Source organism: Zootoca vivipara, chromosome 9 (assembly GCF_965207765.1).
Source record: "Zootoca vivipara chromosome 9, rZooViv2.hap1.1, whole genome shotgun sequence".
Classification (NCBI taxonomy): domain Eukaryota; kingdom Metazoa; phylum Chordata; class Lepidosauria; order Squamata; family Lacertidae; genus Zootoca; species Zootoca vivipara.
In genome coordinates this window covers 13,817,174-13,833,547 of record NC_142592.1, presented here as the reverse complement: position 1 = coordinate 13,833,547, position 16,374 = coordinate 13,817,174, and the positions used below count along the sequence as shown (strand labels likewise).

Here is a 16,374-nt window from a genome sequence, read left to right as displayed (position 1 = left end):
CTCTCATCCTAAAGAAGGCTGCAATGTTAAGCACATCAACTTGTAACAAGTATATTAAACTGAAATCAGTAAAAATTACTACTGCGTAAATATGGTTAGGATCAGGGCATTTGTCAGCTTACAAACTGCTACTCCACTGGGTGCATCTATGTTCTAAAATCTGTTCTAGTTTCAAACATTCTCTTATGCTTTGCAAATGGACTTCTGGGTTTAAAGAATTACTGTACTTTTGATCTCTTAAAGAGTGGCTTTCATTAATGCAATACAAAGGTAAAAACCAGAGGACTTGTTTGGTTTCTTGTGATTCCTAATTTAGAAGAAGAAAGGCATCTCTAGCTCAGTCGGGAGTGTTGTACAGTTTGCAAGAGTTTCCAATTTGTATAGTCATGCTTATAGACAGATCTATATGCATATTATGGAAAGCTGTTCCTTATTTGTTTAGTCCAGGGGAAGTCCAAATGTAGTCTTTTAAAAGTTGACCTTTGTACTGTAAACAAGAAAGTCATTGGTGAAATACGGATCTAGTGGCACCCAACCTGCTTTACCGGCAGTGGAGATGGCTTTAAATTTCTCTTCTATAAGTGTGCTTCCAGACAAGGGGCTTTATACTGCAGATGGATCGTGCAGATTCAATTTTCTGTGTGTGCAATTGCCACATTAGCTTCCGCACATTCCTGTTTTGTTTTTAATTCTTCATATTCATTGCTACTCTGCTGCTTGCCCCCTATACCACCCCCCTATACCAGAGGGTGGAGAATGACAGAACATTTGTATGTAAATATTTGGTCCTGCCTGGGAATCACTCCCCCGCCCCGCCCCGCTATACACAGCCTTTTTTTCCCCATTCCCATCATGCATGCAGGTAGGTACCTGTTCACGTGCACATTTAAAAAACAAAACCAGGAAGTCCATCAGAAAGCAAGAGCAAATGCTACCAGCATGTTTCACAATGGACAAAATAGAAGGTTGGGTGTGTTGTTGTTGTTGTTTGGGGGGGGGGTGATACTGTCACACCAATAGAGTCATTTCCACCACAATCTGATAACGGCAATACTCAGTTATCTACGCCACAATCCATTGCTTTTGATTTCCTTTTAAATCATTCACTACTGAAATGGTAGCAATAAAGCAAGGAACCAGGGTGGAACTATTGAACTGTTTCCCAGGTAGTTTAACATCTGTTCCAGGAAAACTTTTCATGACAGCGAATGCACCTGAACATAAAATGCTCTTGCACCTCTTGTTTCCCATGTCACCATAATAATATTTATTTATTTATTTATTTATTTATTTATTTATTTATTTATACCGTGTCCATCTGGATGGGTTTCCCCAGCCACTCGGGGCAACTTCCAACAAAATATTAAAATTATTAAACATTAAAAGCTTCTCTAAACAGGGCTACCTTCAGAGGTCTTCTAAAAGTCTGGTAGATGTTTTTCTCTTTGATATCTGGTGGGAGGGCGTTCCACAGGGCGGGTGCCACTACCGAGAAGGCCCTCTGCCTGGTTCCCTGTAACTTGGCTTCTCGCAGCGAGGGAACTGCCAGAAGGCCCTCGGTGCTGGACCTCAGTGTCCGGGCAGAACGATGTGGATGGAGACGCTGCTTCAGGTATACTAGACCAAGGCCGTTTAGGGGTTTAAAGGTCAGCATGCAGCACACTGACGAGACAGTCCGCGGGCAGATAGGGTCTCAGCCTGCGTACCAGATGGAGCTGGCAAGCAGCTGCCCTGGACACAGAATTGACCTGCGCCTCCATGGACAGCTGTGAGTCCAAAATGACTCCCAGGCTGCGCACCTGATCCTTCAGGGGCACAGTTACCCCATTCAGGACCAGGGAGTCCTCCACACCTGCCCCCCTCCTGTCCCCCCAAAACAGTACTTCTGTCTTGTCAGGATTCAACCTCAATCTGTTAGCCACATTGAGGCTAACCTCAATCTGTTAGCCACATAGTAAATTACATAGTACCTAGCCACATAGTAAATTATTGCGGAACATGCTTTGAGTTGCAATTATTATTTTTAAGCACAAGCTGCTTTGTAGAGGAGGGAAAGTGCCACAGTCACATTTACTAATACAGCCTACTTCAGAATCCAATGGACTGTTGAAGAAAACATTAATACATTGTACAACAGACATGGAACAGCTTTCAGTAATACATTGTGAAGAGGTTGCTCAGGTAGCTTTCTCTGATTTCATCTGTGAAATGTAGAAGAGGGCATGAGATGCTGTAACTTTAGTTGTAGCCGAAGCACACCAGATTTCCTCCTTAACCCAAGGAAACAACTTTGGCTTGGGCAGATGTGCTGGTATGCTAACACTGCTGGAAAAGTGACGGTTAGAACATTAAACAATAAAGCTGACGTAGAGACCTGCTGCGCCCCTGCCCAGTGGCACATTTCAGTTGGACTTAATACTTCAGAAGGCTAAAGTATAGTTAATGGTTTACTGTGAACAAGCCAATGGCTCCTGCTTTTCTCCTCCCTTAGCATGAGCCAGGAGCAACCTGGCTTTGACTGCTTTGATAAGACTTGTGTTATCAACAAATGTGGATCTAAGACTTCATATTTTCAGGTACCGAAGTTGGTCTGGGGCTACTGTTTGACAGAAATCCCTGTTTCTCAGAAGGAAGGAAAAGAAGGCATGGAATGTGATTCCCTAATGTTTTTGCAGAATTTTCTTTTTCCATTAGAGAAAACAGTTGGTTTTGCTTAGCAAATACCATAGCAATAGTAATCACGAGGCTCTGTTACTATAGAATCAGGTGTGGCTGTTTCACATAATTTAATTGATCTGACAAACTTTTAGCACAAATGAAAAATGGCCCCCTTTCTTATTTTGACTGACTGCTTCTGTTGAAAGTACTGTTTGTCTATTTGTTTTAGGGTTTTTCAATTCATAGTAAAGAGAGTATTTAAATAAATTCACTGTTTCAGCTGCAGGAAATTCATTAGAGCTTAGTTTTAGCTCTGGAGTTGTGACAGATTAAACCAGTAAACATTGCTGTTCGCTGTTTAGCTGCTGATGGTGCAAATTCAGCAAACTGTTAGGAATTTTTGTTGCATAGCAGTAAATATAAATAGAAGTACTTCCCTGTATTTCTTTAGCTCTCTAATACGTTGTCTTTGGTATTTTAGAAGTATTCTAATCCTTATTATTGTCCTATTTCAGAATACATAAATATGGATAAGGAGGGAGCTGGTGATTCCTTTTTTGTTGTGGTTGCCTAAAATTCGTTATGTTAACTCAAGAGGTGGGTTATTTTCAAAGAGGGGAAAACAAGATTCTCTAAACGAAGGGAGAAGAACCTATACTATACTAAAGTTGCTATACTACAACTTTCACCTACCCTAACCATTTACCTATCTAGGTAAAAAAAGGTAAAGGATCCCTGGACAGTTGCGTCTAGTCAAAGGCAACTGTGGGGTTGCGGCGCTCATCTCGCTTTCAGGCTGAGGGAGCCAGTGTTTGTCCACAGACAGCTTTCTAGGTCATGTGGCCAGCATGACTAAACTGCTTCTGGTGCAACAGAACACCGTGATGGAAGCCAGAGTGCACGGAAATGCCTTTTACCTTCCCGCTGCAGTGGTACCTATTGCACTGGTGTGCTTTTGAACTGCTAGGTTGGCAGGAGCTGGGAGAGAGCAACAGGAGCTCACCCCATCATGGGGATTCGAGCTGCTGACCTTCTGATTGGCAAGCCCAAGAGGCTCAGTGGTTTAGACCAGGCACGTCCAACAGGTAGATCGTGATCTACCAGTAGATCACTGGATGTCTGTGGTAGATCACTGGCTCCCCCCAAAGAAGCTCAACAACTTTGGCTCCCCTAAAAAAAGCTCAACATTTTCCCCCGCACCCTCCCAAAAACGGGGCTTTCCTCCTCCCTAAAAAAATGCTCAACTTTGACCTGAACCCCCCAAAAGGGGGTAGATCACTGCCAGTTTATAACTCTCTGAGTAGATCGCAGTCTCTTGGGAGTTGGACACCACCCCTGGTTTAGACCACAGCGCCACCCGCGTCCTGACCTATCTTGCTGGAGTTGATGGATTGTAGCTGAACAAAATCTAGAGTGACAGGGAACACTAGATTTTAAATAAGCAGACTTCCTCAAGCCACATTTAGACTGGGATAATTTCACCAGCCCTGCATCCCTTGCTAGGGAAGATAATTGAATGTATAGTAGAACACACATCTGGATGACGCACTGTTCCTAAGCCAGGCCAAGATGGCTTCAGTGGCACTGTGTACAGAAGTTGACAAAAGAAATTCCCCCCTCTTTATAGTTTTGAACCTCTTGAGCAGCTTCTTTGGATGCGATGAGTCACATTCTCAACTAAACCAGCTCAGGAAATTATGGGTTTGGGGTCTGGCTCTTGAGTAGTTGGATCCTTTTTCTTGTCCTAGAGGTCGTCATCTGTGGTGCTAGCTCAGCTTCCTCAAAGTTGGCACGGTTTTACCGTAGCTGAGTGGTAGAGCATCTGCTGTGCATACAGAATATCCCATGTTCAATCCCTGGTATCGCCACATAGAACTGAAAGATAAATGCACCAGAAACCATGGTGAGCGGCTCTCAGCCAGTTTAGACAACAGCACTGCTAATATAGAAACAGAGGGTGTCCTAAAGTATTATCTTTTTTAGACACCACAGTGAGGGGTTGGTAACTAGTAGTAGTAGTAGTAGTAGTAGTAGTAATTTAACTGACAGTGTTTCCCAAGCTCAGGTCTCCAGCTATTTTGGGACTACAACTCCCATCATCCCTAGCTGGCAAGACCAGTGGTCGGCGATGATGGGAATTGTAGTCCGAAAACAGCTGGAGACCTGAGCTTGGGAAACACTGGTTTAACATAAATGTAAATCTGCTCAGAGACTAGAGCTTTAGAGGGCTGGTGTAATGAATATGCTGATGACACTATATATTTTGCTAAATAAGCATCCAGGAGCAGCTGCATTGGAGGCTGAGTTTGAGCAAGCTGAAATGAATCCAGATGAGAAAGAAGGGGCAATGCCAGTTATTTGGCAGGGATGGTCATTTCCGGGATAGATGGGTGGTAGCTTCCGTATGTGATCAGGCTTAACTGGATGTTAGTGGTAGCTGGGAGCACCTTTTGTCAATTTCATTGGTTACGTAGGATGAATCTTTCTCAGAAGCAGACTATCCCCATATAAACTTGTCCACTGACTTGTGTCTGCATGACAGTCTCTGCTCTGTGCATGCACCCAGAACATGTCGGGGCATGCACTTAACTATTATTCACATGTCTCCTAAATAGGATTCATAGCTGCTTGGTTCTAGTGTCTTTTTGAAGAAGAGGCAAAACTAAACTGTTTACACCAAAACGCCTATGGCTCATAGCTGGTATGCTAAGAGTATGTGTTACTTGCAGAGGTAACACCAACTCAAGTCCAGAATATAAGTGGTAGTAAATACGCAGTCCGCAATGTGTCTTTAACTCTCTTCCCCCCAATTTACATCCTACCACAAGAATTTTGCAGCAGTTGCTCGAGCTGTGGGAGGTTTATTTCAGGGTTTTAAAAAAGCGGCTGTTTTTCTACATAGCATTGAAATAACTTGAAGCTCGTGTCATCATTTTCCTGTTTCCCCCTCTGTAGACTTTTAAAAGGGGTCCATATATATATGTGTTGGAGGAAGTAGAAAATTTAACCCACATCACTATTCTAGGTGGTCTTTAAGATGTTACCTTTTGATGTGGGCAGAGCTCCTGCTTTGTCTTCTAGGAGCCCACAGTTGGCTGCTAAGTGCTGAGAGGTGACTTCCAGTACCAACACTAGGCAGTGAGTAGCAGATAGAAAAGATATAACTAAAACTAGCTTTCCATTGATTCAAAACATTTACGCATAAGGCATCTACCATGGTGGGTGTACATGTCTGTTATATGGAAATATTAAGAAATAGTGTTTCTTAGATGGGACACCATTGCCAAATCCTTTTGTGTGCTCTGATATGGGCATCCTGTACAGATAAACCACTCTGTTGGTTTTAGTGAAGAAAACAGACTGCATGCAGAGAACTAACATGAATATTCTGCTTCTGTTGAAAAGCATAGAGTTTCTGCCCTTTTCCAATGGCTGGAATAGAGCATTGGTAGTCGAAACAGTCGTTCCCTAGGATCTGATTCACAGCTATATTAATCAAACTTAATTAACCATGTAAGAGCTCGGGTATATTAACAAAGCTTTACTAATTTTCACTTACTGCCACTGACAGTTCAGTTTATACACTTGTGGAACACCTATTCTAAACAAAGTATTAGTTCAGAAACCATATTTTTGGTAATGCAGTGACTTACGAAGCATATTTTTGGCAATGCACTTAGTCTTATAAAGCAGTGCAATAATGGCTCTTGTGGAACATCATAAAACACAGAGCTCTTTTCCGCTATCAAAATGGAATGTTAAGTCTCCTGGGAAGATGTGGTTGGTAATAAAGTAGTATTAATGGATGTGACACATTATTTCCATAAGTTGACGTGAAGTTCCAAACTTAGAAATGCTCTTGCCCTCATCTGGTTCTGTTTATGTATATTTACATGTGATATTGAGAGGGGATGGGTATGTGCATCAAATTACAATACAGATAAACAAAATTCACATGTGGGTAATGATTTGGATGCATATTTTCTTTCCTCCTGCAGCTCCTAGTCTAGAAACTGATGTCAGAATTTCTTCTCTGGATAAGGGCGCCTATTTTTTTAAAATAATATTTTGGGGAGGGGGTCCTACTTTTGTGTATGCATCTGTTTTTCCTCTGCTAACTGTCATAATTATACACAGAGATAATTGTCTTCAGATTATCTACTATTCCTTTTCTGATACCCACATCTCCCCTTTGAAATAAATTCAGGCTGACTAGATTTGATTACTTATGTTGATACTTGATACAATAAAGGAAGTAGCCTGGCCATTTGCTTCAGATTTTTATCCAGATTGATTCCTATAATAAATAGTGCATAATGGATCTGAATAATTTATTACCTAAAAAAGAAGAAAAGGGGGGGGGAGCTAATGCTGATTCCTGTCAGGGCTCTGGTAACAGGACAAACTATGAGAACAGACTGTGAAATGAGCCATACCAAAATGGGTTCATGTAGAATGCTCTAGAATTCACATGATTACTTTTAAGTGCAAGTAATCTGTCCCTTGGGATTTCTAGAGTAAAGAGGCTCAGCCATAGGTCTGAGACAATATCACGTTTGCCCAGCATGTTGGTAACGTTGCATTAACCTTACATTAGGAACAACCTAAATGGTATACTGGGATAACAGCTGTGACCAGAATTACTTGTAATGGGGAATGGCAGCATCAGTTACATGATAGCTTCCGTCGCCAAGGCTCCATGTGCCTACAATTGGCAGGCAAGGCCTTGTTGGTGCTGCCACCCAGGGTAGCCCAGTTGGCACTGACCTGTAAGAGGGCCTTTTCAGTGGCAATTCCCCATCTGCGGAATGCTCCCCCTGGTGCGGTCGGCCTCCCTCTTTATTGCTTTTCAGAACAAACTTCAAACCCTGTTTACCTGAAAAGGTTGAAAATGCCATCTTCCTTTGGTTCTGATTAGATAAAAGGTATCCCTAAGGGAAGTGGGAGTTCATTTTTGTTATGACTGACAGGTCCTATTTCATTTTATAAAAAAAGAGATTGTAAACACTTTTTTAAAAAAATAAAAAAATACCCATCCATTGCTGGCACAAATCCATCATTATTGTTGTTTAGTCGTGTCCGACTCTCCGTGACCTCATGGACCATAGCACGCCAGGCATTCCTGTCTTCCACTGCCTCCCGCAGTTTGGTCAAACTCATGTTTGTAGCTTCGAGAACACTGTCCAACCATCTTGTCCTCTGTCTCCCCTTCTCCTTGTGTCCTCCATCTTTCCCAACACCAGGGTCTTTTCCAGGGAGTCTTCTCTTCTCATGATGTGGCCAAAGTATTGGAACCTCAGCTTCAGGATCTTTCCTTCCAGTGAGCACTCAGGGCTGATTTCCTTCAGAATGGATAGGTTTGATCTTCTTGCAGTCCATGGGACTCTCAAGAGTCTCCTCCAGAACCATAATTCAAAAGCATCAATTATTCGGCGATCAGCCTTCTTTATGGTCCAGCTCTCACTTCCATACATCACTACTGGGAAAACCATAGCTTTAACTATACGGACCTTTGTCGGCAAGGTGATGTCTCTGCTTTTTAAGATGCTGTCTAGGTTTGTCATTGCTTTTCTCCCAAGAAGCAGGCGCCCTTTAATTTCGTGACTGCTGTCACCATCTGCAGTGATCAAGGAGCCAAAGAAAGTAAAATCTCTCACTGCCTCCATTTCTTCCCCTTCTATTTGCCAGGAGGTGATGGGACCAGTGGCCATGATCTTGGTTTTTTTTTTAATGTTGAGCTTCAGACCATATTTTGCACTCTCCTCTTTCACCCTCATTAAAAGGTTCTTTAATTCCTCCTCACTTTCTGCCATCAAGGTTGTATCATCTGCATATCTGAGGTTGTTGATATTTCTTCCGGCAATCTTAATTCCGGCTTGCGAATCCATCATTATTATACCCATATTGCAGGAAGCAGGACTGTGACAACATGGGTGTTGCACCAGCTCTTTAAAGTAGCCCAGATCTACTGATCTTTTTGGTAGGGTGGAAAGGGAGAGTTAGAGGAATCACAGAATTGAAGAGTTGGAAGGGACTCCAAGGGTCATCCAGCCAAGTGTTTGCCAAACTTGGGTCTGCTCTGCAGCTGTTTTTCAGACTGCAGTCCCCACCATCCCTGGCCACTTGTCTTGCTAGCTAGGGATGATGGAAGTTGTAGTCTGAAAACAACTGGAGACCCAAGTTTGGGAAACACTGATCTAGTCCAACCCCCTGCAATGGTATACTAATGCATGAGTGTGGTCCAGTGTTTCTTCTTCATTATTTGTTTTTGTTTTGCTTTTTAGGTAAGTGGAGTGGGGTGGGACTGGGATATGGAGTTGTTTGCAGCAGCAAGGTTAATTGAACATTGAAGGGAGCCAGGGAAAGAACTGAGCATTTCAGATGTGAGTGGAATGTCATTGTCTGGACTACAGAGGGGTAGACCTAGAATAGTAGTTTCCTTCCAACTAAGAGTAAAAAAGAAAATCCTGGGGAATGCCCTCATCCTGCCTTGCCCATGGCTTTCTGGCACATTCCTTAAAAGTACACTGCTTTCCTTTTGAATCAGTGCAACCCACCTGAGGAAGAAAATGCTATAAATTATTTTGATCCCAGCAGCTGGAAAATGCTTGTTATGGCACTTTTTGAAGCTCAGATATCCAGCTGATCTTGGCTCTCTGGAGGCATTTTCTGCATTCCCCGTTTCCTTCATGTTCACTTCTGTGAATTCTATTTAGCTATAGGACTTAGTAGAAACATGTAATTATGTTATTGAGTCTTAAAACTGGCCTGGTGAGGAAAAAAAAGAAATATTATTGCTGCACTGTATTGAAAACAATTGCCTCATCTTAATAACTATTTAAAATTATTTCACTGTTTCTTTTGTTTCACTTGCATCCTTCATTCCTAAAGGTGAAGATTTTGGGTTTGGGATAAAACTACTATGCCATCTGCAATGGTCTGCATGCAAAAATCACTAGGCCATCCTTAGCAGGGCATTTCTGACTTTTGTTGATGAGGAAGCACCACCAAAATGCTGCTGTACTTTGAAACCTTGGTCTTTTTAGGGTGCACATAACATATTAATGCACATTTTTATTCTATACCTTGATGCTGCCATTCCTGTACTGGGGCCCTTGGAAATAACTCTGAAGGGTTTCCTCCTGCAAAAAGGAATTTTAAATGAGTAACCATCCGGGTGTGAAAGGGGGCAGGAAAGGAACAGGTTTTTCAGGAAGGAGCGCTTTGCAATTCAATTAATGCCAGCAGATGTCCTGGGCAAGTGAGGGGCCTTGATAGTTTTGGAGGGAGGAGGAAAGAATTGTGCACAGCTTGAGTCTGGTGCTGAAAAGGACCGCATAGCTAATCAGCTGCTGTGTCAAAGGCTCTTTATAGTTCACAGTTCTGTGAGATTTCTGAGAGCGACCCTGAACTTCCACTGCTGTGGAACTGGGGATTTAAATATGGGTGGAAGGGAAAGATTGGTTTAGGGCATCAGGGCCAAAGCATAACAAAGATTGGTTTCAGTGACAGATTCCAGACAAGGTTGTCTCTGTGCCCTTGAGCAAATCTCACAGGACTACTTCCCACATTTCATCTTAAACATATGGGGTGCCATCTCATGACTTCTAAAGATACATGAAAACCACAGTGTGGAAGTTATGGCAGCGTTTCTCAACCACTGTTCCGCGGCACACTAGTGTGCCGCGAGACGCTGGCTGGTGTGCCGCGACGTGCAGCGACGAGAAGGGCGATTTGCATTGTCACTGACCCACTGGAAAAGGGCGATTTGCATTGTCACTGACCCACTGGAAAGCAATATTTCTCCTCCTCTTTCCCAAAGCTCAATGCAAACGAGCCTGGCGGCCGCCAATACACATCATTGACCCGCCGGAAAGCAATATTTCTCCTCCTCTTTCCCAAAGCTCAGTGCAAACGAGCCTGGCGGCCGCCAATACACAACACTGACCAGCCGGAAAGCAATATTTGGCAAGTGTTTCTTACAGTCATAATTATAATATAGGGCAGCACAGAGTTAAATTTTTAAACTTTTTTTAATGGTGGTGTGCCTCGTGGTTTTTTTCACGGAACAAGTGTGCTGTGGCCCCAAAAAGGTTGAGAAACACTGAGTTATGGTATACATGCCCATCTCCAAAGGAGGACCTTTGCACAGCAACAGTCAGGTGCCGCTGAAGGCTTCTTAAGTGGGCCATCTCTTGAAAACAGAAGGATGTGTTGTCATTTGCACAGCCCTTTCTCACATAATCCCAGATGGTGTAGCTTAAGAATCAGTGAGGGCTTATCCACACTTCCCCTCTGCTCTTTTCAGACACAGGGGCTTTAAAGCTCTGTGTCCTTGCAACCTTTTTTCCCCCTCCAGAGGTTTCCCTGGGAAAACCCGCTCTTTAAAGCTTAACTGGAGCAAACGTCAATCCACAGAAAACCCAAACTGATGTTTGCTCCAGTTAAGCACCAAAGAGTGGAATTTTGCAGGGGGGCGGGTCTCTGGGGCAACAAAGAAATTCTTGGACACTGAGCTTTTAAGTATGGAACTGTACCTGGAAAGAGAGGAGCCAAAGGTAAAAGTGGATAAACCCTGAGATGCAGTAGCTAAGCTTGGCTGTGGGAAATCCAGATTCACATTCTTACGCAGCTGCAGAGCTCACTGGCTAGCACTGGACAACATTGAATCTCTTGCATAATGCTGTTTGTGAAGTGGGAAGAATAATAGAAATTGGAGGGCACTGTGCATATCACTTGTTAATCATATACTGGACCACAAGGAGGGTCTAGACACGCCTTTGCCTGCCGCATATATGTACTTTCTAGACTTGAAATTTTCCACAGGTTTTCATGGATTAGGCTCTACTTAAGAAACTGATGAAATTGTAGATACTGTGAGTCTGTGTGGTGTTGCAGCTAAGAGTGCAAACGGTGAGGAAGGAAGTCACCAAAGGCTTAATAATCCTATACCTACTTATACTTTTTCTGCACAATTTTATTTTACAACAGTTTAGAACCAAGGTGGGGAATCCGTGGCCTTCCAGATAATGTTGCACCCATCAGTGTGGAGAGTCAGTGTGGTGTAGTGGTTAAGAGCTGTAGACTCTAATCTGGGGAACCGGGTTTGCGTCTCTGCTCCTCCACATGCAGCTGCTGGGTGACCTTGGGCTAGTCACACTTCTTTGAAGTCTCTCAGCCCCACTCATCTCACAGAGTGTTTGTTGTGGGGGAGGAAGGGAAAGGAGATTGTGAGCTGCTTTGAGACTTCTTAGGGTAGTGATAAAGTGGGATATCAAATCCAAACTCTTCTTCTTCATCAGCCCCAGTCAGTATGCCCCATGGTCAGGGATGGTGGGAATATAGTCTGGCAGCATATGGAGGGCTGCAGTGCATGCTTTTGCTATTATCGCCATCCATCTTTCAAGCCAGAGGCTCTCAGGGCACACAGCATTTTGTTAAAATTTGTTGTTGTTTAGTCGTGTCCGACTCTTCGTGACCCCATGGACCAGAGCATGCCAGGCACTCCTGTCTTCCACTGCCTCCTGCAGTTTGGTCAAACTCATGTTTGTAGCTTCGAGAACACTGTCCAACCATCTCATCCTCTGTCGTCCCCTTCTCCTTGTGCCCTCAATCTTTCCCAACATCAGGGTCTTTTCCAGGGAGTCTTCTCTTCTCATGAGGTGGCCAAAGTATTGGAGCCTCAGCTTCAGAATCTGTCCTTCCAGGGAGCACTCAGGGCTGATTTCCTTAAGAATGGATAGGTTTGATCTTCTTGCAGTCCATGGGACTCTCAAGAGTCTCCTCCAGCACCATAATTCAAAAGCATCAATTCTTCGGCGATCAGCCTTCTTTATGTCCCAGCTCTCACTTCCATACATCACTACTGGGAAAACCGTAGCTTTAACTATACGGACCTTTGTCGGCAAGGTGATGTCTCTGCTTTTTAAGATGCTGTCTAGGTTTGTCATTGCTTTTCTCCCAAAAAGCAGGCGTCTTTTAATTTCGTAACTGCTGTCACCATCTGCAGTGATCATGGAAGACAAGAAAGTAAAACCTCTCAGACGAAGCATTTTGTTAAAATGCTACACGGCAAATAGAACATATACAAACTAAACCAATAGATGTAGAAAAAACATTAATCCAGCAGCAGAAAAAAACATATTTAAATTGGTCGTCTCTGTAGACCTGAAGGAAAAGACACATCTTAGCTTGATATCAAACAGTTAACAATGGGGGCAACAGTGTATCCAGTAAGAGGGAGCTCCTTATCCAGGGTGCCATAGTAGAGAAGGCCCTGCTCTGCATTGTCACATAGTGAATAACAACTGTTGATTGAGCTATGAGCAGGGCTTCTCTTTAAGAATGTAAGAAATGGAAAATATGCATTTTCAGATACTTGGGTTCCAAGCTGTATATGGCTTTACACACCAAAATCAGCATCTTAAATGGAGTCTGGTAGCGATTAGGCACCCACTGCACCTCACTTTGGCAATAAGGTTTCTTCCGTATGGTCAGACATGATGGAGAGGTCTCACCTGTGGTCATAATTGCACCTCCATCATCTGGCCCGTTTCATGCCCAGCATGCCTCTGAGAACCATGCAACCATCCAACCTCCATATTGCCAGAGAAGACCTTTATGATCACTGGAGTTAGAAAGACAGACTCTCTGTTCTTTGTCCCAGGGTTTCAGAGCAATCTTATTCTTGCAATGCATAATACCCTGTTTCTGTGGCCTTTTTGAAGGGGATGTTCACTGCACCTCTGTTGCTTAGCTTCTGGCCTAGCTTCTAAGTCTCACTTGCTTTCCAATGCTGGCTTTCTTTCTTTCTTTTTATTTTGTGGTATTTTTGCTTCTATGTTCCCTGTACCTCAGGAAATGCGACTGACAAATGTTTACAGTAAACAAATGCTTGATGAGATGAGACCGCTGTCAAAGTTGCTCAGAGGTCTCCTGTATCCTGGGCAGACCTTTGTCGAAGTTAAAGTATAATAAAGTGTGCTGCAGTTGTGTGTCATCTCAGCCTGCTTTACTAGGTGCTCTCCTTAACTTAAAGCCTTCATAGTTTTTTATCCTCCAGCTGCCGTGTTTAAGACCCCAAGGGAAGTTACGTGCACTATCATTTACCCCCGTTTATGTATCTAGTCATAAAAATACAGCGATCGCTGCCAGGAAGGAGCAGAATTAGTGGGTGGTTAGAAATGTCAATATGGGCACAGGCATATGACTCTTTCCTCTCCTGCCTGAAACTTTCTTGCAGATTGGATATTGACTTTTTTTTGGTCTCATTAGCCAGTGGAACTGATGAATCAGGCAGCTCCAGCAAGCAGCAGTTCGCTTTTCTGCCAACTTAAGACTTCTGCTTTGGCACAGACAACCAGAATCTCCCCCCCCCCCAACACGTTTTTTCCCTTTGGTGCCCCGTGCTGTTTACACCCACCCTTGTATTAGTCCCTGCTCTTCTAGGTTAGGTTTCCTTGTCTTAAATTGCTGTCTCTGAGGCCTGGCATTTGTCTTTGCTGGCCTAGAGCTTTTGGGTCTGGCTTGAGCTTCCTTTGAGCTTTCCAAATCCTCTCCTCAGCGTGTCAGCTGTGAATGCTTGCGTGATTAATGATTGGAATTGAGACTGCTGGATCACATAGTCTTTCCCCGATCTCCCTCCCTCTGAATAATAGTTTTGTGCTTGGCAGGCCTGCCATTATTTGCAGGGGGTTGGGATATCTGTGGTTTGGAAGGCACTGAGATTACTAACACAGAGATAGGGAGAGCCCTTCCCTGTATATTCTAGGTCGCCAGATAAACTCCTCCTCCTCCTCAGGATGGAGTAAAATCATTTAAAATGATGGAAGAGAGGAAACATCATTAGTATTATGGAAGGTAAAGGTGGGTGGGTGAAAACACTTGAAACACCGGAGAAATCCTCAAAGCTAATATAAAATCTTTTTTGAAATTCAGTCATCACAGAGCTGGTCCCAGCGTAACGTTTTACCAAAGATCATTCAGAACAGTGTCTGCCAAGCAGTTACACATGCAAATCATTACATTAGAACTGAATATGCATTTGGGGTGGGGGTGTATCTGTAAAAAGGACACTAGATTTCTGCCAGCTCGCCTGATTGCAGATTTTGCCTAAAAATGCAGGTGATCATTTCTGTCATTACTGTATTTTTATTTTTGTATGGGGATCATTTTCAAAAGGCACGTCTGTGGCTTATCGCTGAATGTGTGCTCAGGAATCCCCACATCCAGTCAAGTTCATGAAATCCCATTGCAGGTTTCTCTAACTTATTCTAATTTCCACCCAGCCTGGACCTCCAACTCTCCCTGCTTTGATTCTTTTGCTGTAAATATGGGCACAGGAACAGCTGCTAGCGCAACACCTGCCAGACTTGCGTGCATATTGAATTAGTGTTCTGTAATAGCTAGTGGAGTATTGGTTGCTCCTGAAGGCTCATGTACTCCCACTGTATGATGTTGCTTGCGAGTTCATTAATCGGGCTTTATTGATTGTATATTAGAGCATAGTAAAAAACCAGCTGGGTCTCAAGCAATTGTTGTTGCAGAAAGGCATCAGAACAGCAGAAGCAGGCATCAAAAGAAGAAGAAAAGTGGGGTTTGGAGTACCCGGTCTGCAGGGTGGATTTTTTTAAAAAAAATAAAAATTATTTATTTATTTATATTTTTAACCAGTACAAAGACCAAACTAAAAAGACACGAGACACGTACAACAACAAACCATAATAACACAAATTGACAACTCTTAATTTAAATACATTATATACCTATGCCTACTCATTGTTTATCACCACTCTGCAGGGTGGATTTGATAAATCAAATCAATTTAAATCACTAGTAAGTAAGACTTGATTTAAATCACTTGTCAGTAAGACTTGATTTAATTTTTTTTACACAAAGACTCATTATTGCTAGTATAATCTTAATATTTACAACCAGATGAAGGTTTCATTTTTGGAATAATAAATTTTCAGAGTAGTTTTTACAGTTATATCAAAATTTTCTGATTTGGTTATACTATTAGAAATACATAGACAGAAAATTATGAAATTATTGTGAGGCTTAATAAGTTAACTTTATATTTGGACAACTTTTCTGCTATACCGGTACTTTATTGGAAGGAGAAAAATAATCATTTCCTTAAAAAACAATATAAACAATTTGTTTAACTAAAACAATAACATTATAGCACATGTATCCATGTTTGTTAACTGATGTGGTTAGACAATTAAAAAGTGCACACTAAGCCAAACCTTGGCTTAGCTCCATGTGGCAGGGAAGAGGAAGGCTCTCCCAAGAGCCCGTATGTACCCTTGTGCAAAGCCAAAGTTTGGTTTAGTGTGTTGTGTGAACCAGGCCATTGCAGTGTCAATGTTTCCTGCCCACCAGGGAGTGCAGCAAAATTGACTCTGAATTGTTGTTTGAAAGGGCAAGGGATGTTGGCTGTGGTTTTAGTTCAACAATTTGTGTTTTAATCATTGGGGTTTTTTTTGTTTGGTTTGTTTTTGTTTCTATTTATAAGCCACTTCAAACAACTCCTGGTGTAGAAGGGGAAGGTGGGGGGGGAGGTTATACATTGGGGGGGGGGGACAAGCAAAATAAATAAATGGCAGAACTGTGGATTATAAGAAACATAGGTGCTGCTGAAAATGTCAGTGCTATGCCAAATTCCCCCCCCCATGCCTACCAGTGCCATTTCCACACAATAACAATAATTTC

The 16,374-nt window shown here is 42.7% G+C and overlaps 1 protein-coding gene across 7 annotated transcripts in view; it reads left to right on the top strand.

Moving 5' to 3' along the window:
• PLXNB2 (plexin B2) overlaps positions 1–16,374 on the top strand; it is a 351,723-nt gene that overhangs the window by 222,796 nt on the left and 112,553 nt on the right. Inside the window, exon 1 of one of the 7 annotated variants that reach the window (XM_035128382.3) lies at positions 2,460–2,576. The exons of the other annotated variants lie outside the window; for them this stretch is intronic. The gene's annotated coding sequence lies outside the window, so the exon portion shown is untranslated. Of the gene's footprint in view, positions 1–2,459; positions 2,577–16,374 lie in introns of those variants that run through there. 7 annotated transcript variants of the gene reach the window in all.